This window comes from Littorina saxatilis, linkage group LG2 (genome assembly GCF_037325665.1).
Source record: "Littorina saxatilis isolate snail1 linkage group LG2, US_GU_Lsax_2.0, whole genome shotgun sequence".
NCBI classification, from domain to species: domain Eukaryota; kingdom Metazoa; phylum Mollusca; class Gastropoda; order Littorinimorpha; family Littorinidae; genus Littorina; species Littorina saxatilis.
The window spans coordinates 2,653,825-2,666,509 of record NC_090246.1 but is presented as its reverse complement, the minus strand read 5'-3'; the positions used below and the strand labels follow the sequence as shown (position 1 = coordinate 2,666,509).

General features: G+C 40.3%; 1 protein-coding gene across 1 annotated transcript in view; it reads left to right on the top strand.

Moving 5' to 3' along the window:
* The window catches only part of LOC138958000 (bifunctional 3'-phosphoadenosine 5'-phosphosulfate synthase-like), a 68,377-nt gene that overhangs the window by 5,755 nt on the left and 49,937 nt on the right, over positions 1-12,685 (top strand). The window lies entirely within an intron of this gene.

Here is a 12,685-nt window from a genome sequence, read left to right as displayed (position 1 = left end):
GTCAGCGACAACTCTTGTCTCAGCTTTTTGATCAAAGTAAGCGAGAGTACCTGCACTTTCAAGCTCCGTCTTCAGAAGATCGAACGCTTGTTGCTGTTCCTTTTCCCATTTGAACTGAACGTTTTTGCGTGTGAGTTTTCGCAACGGTTCTGACTTTGTCGCAAGATGACTGATGAAACGCGCACTAAAGTTTACCAGACCTAGGAAACTTTTGACCTCAGATGCACTTTTTGGCGGTTGTGCATTTTTCACTGCTTCGACCTTTACAGATGTGGGCCCAATCCCTTTTTCTGAGAGCAGAAAGCCCATGAACTGTAGTTCTGTCATGCGGTAAATGCACTTCTTCTTGTTAAGTGTGAGTCCTGCGTCTTTCAGTGTTGCTAAGACTTTGGCTAACCTGCGGTTATGCTCTTCTAGTGTCTCGGCATAGATGATTATATCATCAGTCATGTTTCGCGCGCCTGTGCAATCGCGGAGTACGTTTTGAATCGTATACTGATAGATTTCTGGAGCGCTTGTCACTCCAAACATGAGACGTTTGTAGCGGAACAAACCGACATGTGTTGCAAAAGTTGTGATCGGTCGCGATTCTGCGTCTAGCTCTAACTGATGAAATCCCATGTTCAAATCTAGTTTTGAAAAGAACTTGCTACCGTTCATCTCTAGGAGCGTTTCCTCAACAGTCGGCATGGGAAACCGTTCCCGTTCTATGGCCTCATTCGCCTGTCTCATATCAACACACAACCGTATGTCGTTCCCTTGAGCCTTTGGTACCACAACAATGGGACTTACAAACGATGTAGGCCCCTCGGCACGCTCAATAATATCAAGCTCTGTCAGTTCTTTGATCTTTTGTTCTACTTTAGAACGCAGACTGAACGGAATGCGTCTCGCGGCCTGAATGACTGGTTTGACGTCATTTTTCACATGCAACGTCACTTTGTGATTTTTCAGTTTGCCAAGACCATTGTACAAACTTTCAAATTGCATCTCAGGCTTCTCTGTACTTTCTGTCAAAACAGAACCAACAGCATGTATTTCGTTTGGCAATCCAACTTTCAGAACACCCAGTTTTTCAGAAGTTTCCCTCCCCAAAAGAGAAATTCCTTTTTCTTCAATGACAACAAACTTGGCAACATGCTTGTTCTGATCTGGCAACGCTGACAGAGAAACCTCAGCTTCAAATGTACCAATTATTGTAAGAGGCCGCTCAGATCCGTAGGCATACAGGACTTTTTCATCTTTCTTTGCTTCTGTTTTACAAACAATTTTTTTCTTCTTCAAAGCCTCCCACTTTTGTTTGTCTAAAACGTTAGCACTAGCCCCGGAATCAATGCCTGCACAGATCTGAACTCCTCCCACTACAACATGTATCATTTCCAGTTTTCTGTCACCCACTTTGAAAGAATAGTCATGGTCACTATCATCATCATCATCATCATCATCATGATCATGCACAACATTCAAGGCATTCGCTCGAGTATTTTTGCCACTTTTACACACAACAGCGAAATGGTTCAGTTTTTGGCACAGTCTACATGTCTTCCCCATGGCAGGACATGTTGGATCTTTGGCATGGTGAGTGTTCTGTCCACATCGGAAACAAGCACCCTTTTTCTTCTCCACTTTGTGTCTAGAGGCATGGGTCTGTCTCTCCTTCACATATTTCGAAGACGATCTACCACCCACAGCTCCAACGAGTTGAGAATCTGCTGCATCAGTTGAAGTTGAAGGCGTCATCTGTCTGACAAAACCACTTGCAGCTTCATGCGCCTGTGAAATCTGCATCAGTACTGGCAAAGTTAAGTTCATTCTCTCCAGAAGTTTGGCCTTCAAACGTTTGTCAGCACACTTGTCGATTACTTGATCTCTGATATTCTCACCCAGGGTTGGTCCAAAGTTACAATGCTTTGCTTCTTGGCGAAGTCTAGTGATAAACTGTGCAGTAGCTTCACCTTCCTTTTGGGCCATCTGTCGAAAGACATTTCTTTCAAAAGTGTCATTTCGCTGCGCACCGAAATGCTTATTGAGAGCTTCGAGCGCCTGTGCGTACGTACAGTTATCCGGTGTGACGTCATCCCCAGCAAACTCGAACGTTTCGAAAATCTCCTGCAGTTCCGACCCTCCACAGTGAAGCAAAAGTGCCTTCTTTCTTGCACCCGCAACATCCCCCAATGCAACCAGGTAGATGTTGAAACTCTTCCCCCATCGCTCCCATCTCGCCGATACCAGAGAAGGTTCACCTTTTGGGTCAAACACGCTGACACATGGAATGTTCTCCATTTTTGGCTCACGTAAGTGTAGCCTATGCGATGATAAACTTTGTCTGTCTGTGCGTGCGTGCGTGCGTATGTATGTGGGTGCGTCTCAGAATCTCGTCCTCTGTTTGTGACATTATCACCAAAAGTAAAATCTTCCCAGAAAACTTTGATAATACTATTTACACACTTCTCAGGGTGTACCTTTTCAGTTTAAACAAGAAAAAATATAACATTGCCTTTAGTTTGCCATATATTGAGCATTATTTGGACCATGTGTGCAAAATCACCCGTGTAACATGGAAAAAATAAAAGACAAAAAAACTGCATTTATAAGGCTGAAAACGACTTTTATTCAGTTATTATTGTTGAATCACAAGCCATTATAGAGTTCAATATGAAATGACTACATGCAAACAACAAAATAATGTTTTTTTCAAAGTTCCATGCATTCGTCAAAATTTCAATACAAAAATGAAAATTAATTAATGATATCCTGATCAGAACATGTTGATACATGGCATTCATTCAGTCTTATTGACATTTAACCTTCACAATAGCATATATACAAAGATTTGTTGCTCTAAGACAAAATGTTAGAAAGTTATCCCAAAAGAATGCAAAATGGTCACCGATGTAACATGGAAACATCACTTTTGTAACAAAGAAACGGTTATGCTTTTTCCCACAAACTTTACTAAATGAAGCTGATTTTGCAACCAGATTCTTCTTAGGTAAAATGCCAAACACTAAAACAGGAACAGAAAGAAAAAAAGCTGGACAAAATCAAGCAAACTTGGCCCCAAAAAAGAGAAACATTAATGAAAAGTTCATCACCCACGTAACTCGGAAACGAACAACCAGACATGTATTATAAGGTTTGACATGAAGAATGCAAATGTTCAAAAGTGGTTCATTCAATTGTTGAGACAATAAACCAAAGGCATTGGTTACATATAGAACAGTTGCCACTTGCAGTTAATTAATTTATTTTAAAAGAAATAATGCCCCCTGGCATTGAAGGTGGGGTCACGAATCATGGTTGCATCAGATGTAGGGACTAAGGAAATATCATTGATCCCTGGAAAGCAATAGTAGTTCCCCTCCGGTTTCCTTCGAAGGAACGTTACCACCAGTTCATCAGGTCGAATCTCTTGCACCTGAAACATGCAAGTACCTGCGATTTCAACTAAAGATTGATGCAATATGTGTACTAGTTTCACTAACATGAATTTGTTTAATGTCTATCAAGATTTTGATGCATCCACATTCACTGGCTAAAAACAAAATAAAGTAATTATTTTGTTCAGACTTACCATTCCATTGAACATACAACTTTTACAATTAAAGAAAACATTGACACTTACCGTTCCTTTAAATGGATTTCGGAAATTTAATTTTGATCATATTTTTTTATATTTTTAATTTTCAGAGCTTGTTTTTAATCCAAATATAACATATTTATATGTTTTTGGAATCAGGAAATGATGTAAAATAAGATGAACGTAAATGTGGATCGTTTTATATTAAAAAAAAAAATTATTACAATTTTCAGATTTTTAATGGCCAAAGTCATTAATTAATTTTTAAGCCACCAAGCTGAAATGCAATACCGAAGTCCGGCCTTCGTCGAAGATTGCTTTACACAAATTTCAATCAATTTAATTGAAAAATGAGGGTGTGACAGTGCCGCCTCAACTTTTACAAAAAGCCGGATATGACGTCATCAAAAGTATTTGTCGAAAAAAAGAAAAAAACGTCCGGGGATATCATACCCAGGAACTCTCATGTCAAATTTCATAAAGATCGGTCAAGTAGTTTAGTCTGAATCGCTCTACACACACACACGCACAGACAAACAGACACACACACACACATACACCACGACCCTCGTTTCGATTCCCCCTCTATGTTAAAACATTTAGTCAAGTTTTGACTACGTGAAATCGAAAGAAAAACTATTATCAACAAATGTGTAGCCTAATTTTTCACTTCATAGAATATCATAGCAGCAAAAACTCACCTTTTCTTAAGAACCTTGGGTGTTGATCACTGTCGTAACAAAATCACAGACTTCGGAAACATTCTCGAAATCTTTCTTCGCTGCTGGAAGCTGAACTATTTCTCTCTGTAACTGCGCATGCGTAGTCACCCGCACCTCTAAGTCACTACGCGCAAAATAGTTCTAATCTTTCTTCAAAACTCTGAACATTATTTGCAAAACCGTTCACCATCGTAACGGAATTTTGAAGAAGCATGTCATATTGCGCAACTTTCAACTTAGTTTGCAGATGCAATTTTGAGAAAATAATACTTAAATAACATTTAGCTTAGCGATTTTCTATGCCCTTTCATGTCAAGATCGTGTTGAAAATGAATATGCAAATTCTAAAGTTCAAATTTAGGACTTGTTGCTGTTGCACGCGTGCGGAAACATATGTTACGACAGTGATGGCAAACTTTCAAGCGATTAATTTCGTTTAAAAAAACAATTCTGTGGACAAAATAACATTTCAACTGTCAAGTACACTTAAACCAAACACACATAACAAAAATAGCAGTCCTTGGACATTCTAAACGATTCTTGTAGTGAGGTACAAAACTAGTTGATGGTTCATGTCACAGATCAGACCTTCATTTTTCACGCATTTAATCTTTTCTATCGCAAAACAACCTTCATAATAATCATGCAAAATACTCAGTTTTGTTTGTACTATTTCTTTATTCATTTTACTTCTCAAACATACCAATATCATGATTTAAAATTCAGTATGTTTCAATTGTGGGCTAATTTGATTATGGCACACACAAAAGGATCAGTTTCTGAGACGCACCCATGTGTGTATCACTGTATGTCTGTGGTAGAAACTTTAACATTTCCGAGTCTATGGATTACGTCAGTCTCGGTCAAAAGTGTTCGACGTGTGTGATAGAAACTATTTGAAGACGTCACATTATGACGTAAGAGGGTTAGACGTCACGCAAAGGAATTACTGAAAGTCTCGGTCATTGTTATTGTGAGCGGGCCGAGACTTCTTGGCAGATCCAGGGTCTCGCTTTCTTGCATATAGTTTCACCTATGCTTACTGTGTGTGTGTGTGTGTGTGTGTGTGTGTGTGTGTGTGTATGTGTGACGGAGTGATTGAGTTTGTGTTACTGTTTGTCGATTTCTTACGTGAGCCTTGAAGGCTTCGCCTCTTGTTTTTTCAGTCACACGTGGTGCGCACGTTTCTTGTCACCGTAAGTCCGACAAGAATTACACAAGATAAATACCTTTATCCTCGTCGCCAATTGTAGTGTTGTTGTATGTGACTTGGCCCATGCTCGCACACACTCAAACACCATACGTTCTCTAAGAACAGAGGTAATGGACAACCGAACTCTGAGTTCCAATCATGTATTCAGATGTATGCTTCCATGATGTGTCCGGGCTTACAACCAGCATGCAATAGTCAAACAAGGGAGATAATTCCCAACATGTTAGATGCATCGTCTGCATACAGGACACTACATCTACCAAAAAATGTCACACGCTGAAAATGTGCTGCGGCTAACACAAGAAAAAACAAGTCGCGTAAGGCGAAAATACAACATTTAGTCAAGTAGCTGCAGTCGAACTCACAGAATGAAACTGAACGCAATGCAACGCAGCAAGACCGTATACTCGTAGCATCGTCAGTCCACCGCTCATGGCAAAGGCAGTGAAATTGACAAGAAGAGCGGGGTAGTAGTTGCGCTGAGAAGGATAGCACGCTTTTCTGTACCTCTCTTCGTTTTAACTTTCTGAGCGTGTTTTTAATCCAAACATATCATATCTATATGTTTTTGGAATCAGGAACCGACAAGGAATAAGATGAAAGTGTTTTTAAAATGATTTCGAAAATTTAATTTTGATAATAATTTTTATATTTTTAATTTTCAGAGCTTGTTTTTAATCCAAATATAACATATTTATATGTTTTTGGAATCAGAAAATGATGGAGAATAAGATGAACGTAAATTGGGATCGTTTTATAAAAAATGGTTTTTTTTTTACAATTTTCAGATTTTTAATGACCAAAGTCATTGATTAATTTTTAAGCCACCAAGCTGAAATGCAATACCGAAGTCCGGGCTTCGTCGGAGATTACTTGACCAAAATTTCAACCAATTTGGTTGAAAAATGAGAGCGTGACAGTGCCGCCTCAACTTTCACGAAAAGCCGGATATGACGTCATCAAAGACATCAAAAAAATGAAAAAAACGTTCGGGGATTTCATACCCAGGAACTCTCATGTCAAATTTCATAAAGATCGGCCCAGTAGTTTAGTCTGAATCGCTCTACACACACACACACACACACAGACAGACACACACACACACGCACATACACCACGACCCTCGTCTCGATTCCCCCCTCTATGTTAAAACATTTAGTCAAAACACAGGACATTTATGTTCCGACTTTTCAGTTGTTTTGTCAGTTATTCTCCTCTTTATCTGTTCGATCGTCTTTCTTCCTCTTTTTTGTGTGTGTATTTTTGTGTTTTTGTGCCTGAAGAAGACCCTTAGGTCGAAACGTCGCTGTTATTCGTTCCGTGTTCGTCATTTTAACGTGAGTACATTGCTTTTTGGTCTCTTCATTGTTCCCTCTCACGTGCAGTCGCCATTGTTTAATACTTATATTAATATACAACATTAGGACATAACAGACAGACGGACATATAACATCCGTTCGCATACAAGTAAGGCCGGAGCTTAACATCACATGCAGATTACAGTACTTGACAATTATGGACGTATTACCTGCTTAATACTAATACAGTCGCTTAATAATACCGTCAAACAAAAAAACAAAGAACAAAAAACAGGGTTTCATTTACTTGTGCGCCATTGGCGCATTAAATCTGAAAATGTCCCATCACAATTCCCTTTAGTGCGTCAAAGGGCACATTGAAATTACATACCACTGCGCCACCAAATGTACACTTTACATCGGATCACAAACACACACACACACACACACACACACACACACACACACACACACACACACACACACACACACAGAGATAACACGATATAGCGGCCAATTCTCAGATGGCACCATATTGCATCTTTCAGGGTTCGTACAGAGTCCTTGAACTCTGGAAAACTCCTTGAAAATTGGAAAACCTTTTCCAGGCCTTGAAAAGTGCTTGAAAATAGAGTTTTGTGAAATAGTCATTGAAAAGTACTTGATTTTTGACTCACATGCGAAGCAAAAGTGAGTCTATGTACTCACCCGAGTCGTCCGTCCGTCCGTCCGTCCGTCCGGACGTCCGTCCGGAAAACTTTAACGTTGGATATTTCTTGGACACTATTCAGTCTATCAGTACCAAATTTGGCAAGATGGTGTATGATGACAAGGCCCCCAAAAACATACATAGCATCTTGACCTTGCTTCAAGGTCAAGGTCGCAGGGGCCATAAATGTTGCCTAAAAAACAGCTATTTTTTACATTTTTCCCATTTTCTCTGAAGTTTTTGAGATTCAATACCTCACCTATAAATGATATATAGGGCAAAGTAAGCCCCATCTTTTGATACCAGTTTGGTTTACCTTGCTTCAAGGTCAAGGTCACAGGAGCTCTTCAAAGTTGGATTGTATACATATTTTGAAGTGACCTTGACCCTGAACTATGGAAGATAACTGTTTCAAACTTAAAAATTATGTGGGGCACATGTTATGCTTTCATCATGAGACACATTTGGTCACATATGATCAAGGTCAAGGTCACTTTGACCCTTATGAAATGTGACCAAAATAAGGTAGTGAACCACTAAAAGTGACCATATCTCATGGTAGAAAGAGCCAATAAGCACCATTGTACTTCCTATGTCTTGAATTAACAGCTTTGTGCTGCATGACCTTGGATGACCTTGACCTTGGGTCAAGGTCACATGTATTTTGGTAGGAAAAATGTGTAAAGCAGTTCTTAGTGTATGATGTCATTGCTAGGTTTAGTTATTTGACCATGTCAAGGTCAAGCATGTGAGTCGTATGGGCTTTGCCCTTCTTGTTTCAAATTGTTGCCTATACATTTTGTCAGCAGCTTGTCTTGTTTAAAACAAAAATGCAACCCCCTTTTTTTTCGTCAAATACAGTACACACATTTTGGGAGAATAAAAGATCGAGTGAAAACGAAAGCAGACGAACTAACTATTACTAGTCACCCGTAGTTGCTTCCCTTCCCGGAAGTTGGCAAGGGAAACAACTACGGAATGACTAATAGTTTGCAGACTTAAAAAAATGAAGGTAAGCTTGGTGCTTTGCATTAATTTGGGGAAAATCATGTCCTTGAAAAGCATTTTTGACTCACATGCGAAGCAAAAGTGAGTCTATGTACTCACCCGAGTCGTCCGTCCGGAAAACTTTAACGTTGGATATTTCTTGGACACTATTCAGTCTATCAGTACCAAATTTGGCAAGATGGTGTATGATGACAAGGCCCCAAAAAACATACATAGCATCTTGACCTTGCTTCAAGGTCAAGGTCGCAGGGGCCATAAATGTTGCCTAAAAAACAGCTATTTTTCACATTTTTCCCATTTTCTCTGAAGTTTTTGAGATTCAATACCTCACCTATATATGATATATAGGGCAAAGTAAGCCCCATCTTTTGATACCAGTTTGGTTTACCTTGCTTCAAGGTCAAGGTCACAGGAGCTCTTCAAAGTTGGATTGTATACATATTTTGAAGTGACCTTGACCCTGAACTATGGAAGATAACTGTTTCAAACTTAAAAATTATGTGGGGCACATGTTATGCTTTCATCATGAGACACATTTGGTCACATATGATCAAGGTCAAGGTCACTTTGACCCTTATGAAATGTGACCAAAATAAGGTAGTGAACCACTAAAAGTGACCATATCTCATGGTAGAAAGAGCCAATAAGCACCATTGTACTTCCTATGTCTTGAATTAACTGCTTTGTGTTGCATGACCTTGGATGACCTTGACCTTGGGTCAAGGTCACATGTATTTTGGTAGGAAAAATGTGTAAAGCATGTGAGTCGTATGGGCTTTGCCCTTCTTGTGGTCCTGGAAATGTCCTTGAAAACTCATTGAATTGTATCAGCTCTGCCCTGCAGGAACCCTGATCTTTAGTCAAAACGCACTCTTTGGTGCTTCTTATGTCCCATCGGAATTTGGTTGAGGGGGACAAATGTCCCATTGGCATTGCCTTTTTCTCCCATGGCTGGCTAAATGGCGGGGTAAAAATGGTCATACACGTAAAATTCCACTCGTGCAAAACACGAGTGTACGTGGGAGTTTCAGCCCACGAACGCAGAAGAAGAAGAAGGTTAAGATGTGCCTGTTGGCCCAGATCCTCCGACTTCAGCCCTTAGGTTTCTTTCAGGGTTACCCCGCCCTTAGTTCCTGGCTCAAAAACCTAACCCTGGGAACACATGGGGGATTTCTTACCGAGGGTCCCACCCCGGGGCTAGAGCTTTTAATGCGGCTCTTACTCGCATGGTGTAACCGTCATCGGACACGTGGGGCATTTATAGGGTAGTCAGTGCCATCTGCCAACCCACCCCATCCTGGTAGAGACACCGCTAGTTGGTCCGGGACCGCTTATTCTATATTCGCAGCTGGCCCCCATATCTGGGGGCCGTTCCCCTATCCGCGACCTGGGGACCCGCCGGGTTGAGGATAGTCGCCCCCCTACTGAATTGGAAGTAGTCTGTTCCTGGATACACCACTCAAAATCTTTGGAATATGGAAGTAAATAAAAGAAATAAGTTTATTAAGTAAGAGGAGTTGAAAGATGAAAAATAAATACAAAATGTTTGCTTGCTCCAAGATTCAAACCCGCTCTAACAGACCACTTCTGACTGAGCTAACGTGGCTTAACGTCCTTTTATATATATATCGTGAATCGCGAGACAGAGACAGACAGCGTGGGGGTTCACCACAATCACCTTTGAAGGCGAAGTCCTCTCAAACGGGATTGAGAATTTTAGAGCTTATTTCTAAGCCCTATATTATCTGTTATGGCTTCTCAAATGCCAGAACATACAGACAGACAAAAGCCGCCAGACCCCATCACAAACAGAACTCTACAATCCACAGGTGTTGCCTCCACACACACACACACACACACAGAAGCCGTATATATCTATCTATATATATAAATATATAGAGATAGATGACAGTGGATTTTTTGATAAATAGATTCGACCTTTGCACTTTTACAGTGAGGACAACTTGGTACATGCAAGGAAAGGAGGACAACTTGGTACATGCAAGGAAAGCCCGCAACTTCTAAGGCAAACAACTCTGCGGTAGTCTCCCTGTCACACTCGACCCCCTTTGAATGAACTTTGTCCCCAAAGTTCCGAAACATGGACCAGCCAAGCTTAGGTCCCTCCCAGGTGGAATGGGATCAGCACGAAAATGATTCAGTGGCCTGAACATTTCATGTCGAGTCCCATCGCTGTCGACGACGCCAAATGTAACCGAGTGCCGAAACACCACAATCACCTTTGAAGGCGAAGTCCACTCAAACGGGATTGAAAATAACTGTTATGGCTTCTCGAAGGAAGGCCTGAACATACAGACACACCAAAGCCGCCAGACCACATCACAAACAGAACTCTACAATCCACAGGTGTTGCCCACACACACACACAAACACACACACACACACAGAAAAGCCGTATATATATATATGTATATCTATATCTATAAATATATAGAGATAGATGACAGTGTATTTTTCGCGTGGCTATAAATTGATTCGACCTTTTCACTTTTACAGTAAGGACAACTTACGGGTGCAATGAAAGCGTTCTGGACAGTGCAGTGACATTCTAAAAATAGTAACGTAGTAACGGGAATATGGATTGACGCCACACGAAGGAAGGGAGATAAACGCTGAAAACACTGGAGAAGATAAGGAAGAGTTACTGGGAATGGATCCAGAGAAAAACCAAAATCGGCACCTTCTTCGGTTGCGAGTGCTACACGTTTGGTTGCTCTGCTATTAAGAAAAAAAAAGTAAAAAAAAAAAAAAGATAGCCTACCTTCCTACCCTATTTTTTTTGTGGCTATATTACCTTAACCACACCCTTTTTTTTGGCCTTGGACTGCAATACATTTCACTCAATGTGGTATGTAGTGACAGCTGTTCTGTTTGTGATGGAAGCTTGAAGTATGAATACACTTAACATTTCATCAACAGACACATTCTTTTTTAGTGGGTAATTTACTGTGTTATGGACACATGTTAACTATGGTTAAGACAAAAGCACATACTCCCAAATTGCTAAAACGGCAGTAAAAATGTGGTTTGATGAAAAAGAACGTTAGGTACCATTTTGAAAATGGACGATAATTCAGAATAGGCACATCTTTTACATACGAGCAGAAAGTCCAATCAATTATCTATCCAGAACAGTGGCTCATGCAATCAACACCTTCATCAGTAGGAATGGCATAACACATGAAATACGCAATATAGCGAAACAAAACAACCTGTTCTGGATAGATAATTAAGTATCGTTTCTTTTCGTGTGTAAAAGTGGTCAATTTGTAACTTCTGAATGTTCGTCTATTTTCGTCCATTTTGTTCATTGGTACCGTACCTAAGAACTCTGTCAGGTCAATTCTGGAGGTACCCTTGTTTAGGCGGAAAATCACATGACCCTTGTAAAAGAAATCTTTGATCCGAAAAGTTTTACAGATTGCCAAGTTGAGTCCCTTTTAATGGCATAACAAGTTTGAATGAATTGACACGGGAAATAATGCTTTAGCTGGGGTATGAAAATGGGTGCAATAAAAATGTTGCCGAGTTTATTTTTACACCCCCGGTATAGGGGTGTGTATAGGATTCGGTCGATGTGTTTGTTTGTGTGTTTGTGTTCGCATATAGATCTCAAGAATGAACGGACCGATCGTCACCAAACTTGGTGAGCAGGTTCTATACATTCCTGAGACGGTCCTTACAAAAATTGGGACCAGTCAAACACACGGTTAGGGAGTTATTGGTGGATTAAGATTCTACAAGGACTTATAGAGGGACATATTAATGGTCAAAGGGAAATAACCTTCTCAGTTGGTGGCAGTGAGAATGGTAAGGACGGGGGTGTTTTTCCTACCTCGGAGGAATTTCTTGTTATTCTTAGCTTAAATGTGTTTCTGTTGTTGAAAGAGTGTGCGGTGTTCTTTGTGCCCCAGTTACGATATGCAGGCCGTGTTTCACTGAAATATGCTTTATAAGCATTGCTAAATAGCAGCATACATTAACACAACCCAGTTGCGTTTGAAGTCTCCCTCCGTCAACATAAAGCTTTGACGTAGCCAATGATCGACCATTTGCCTCTGCACAGTTTCGCTTTGTTTGCAGTGTAGTATATGTACTGTTGGGGCACTGCGGTTATGAAATTAAAGGCCCCTC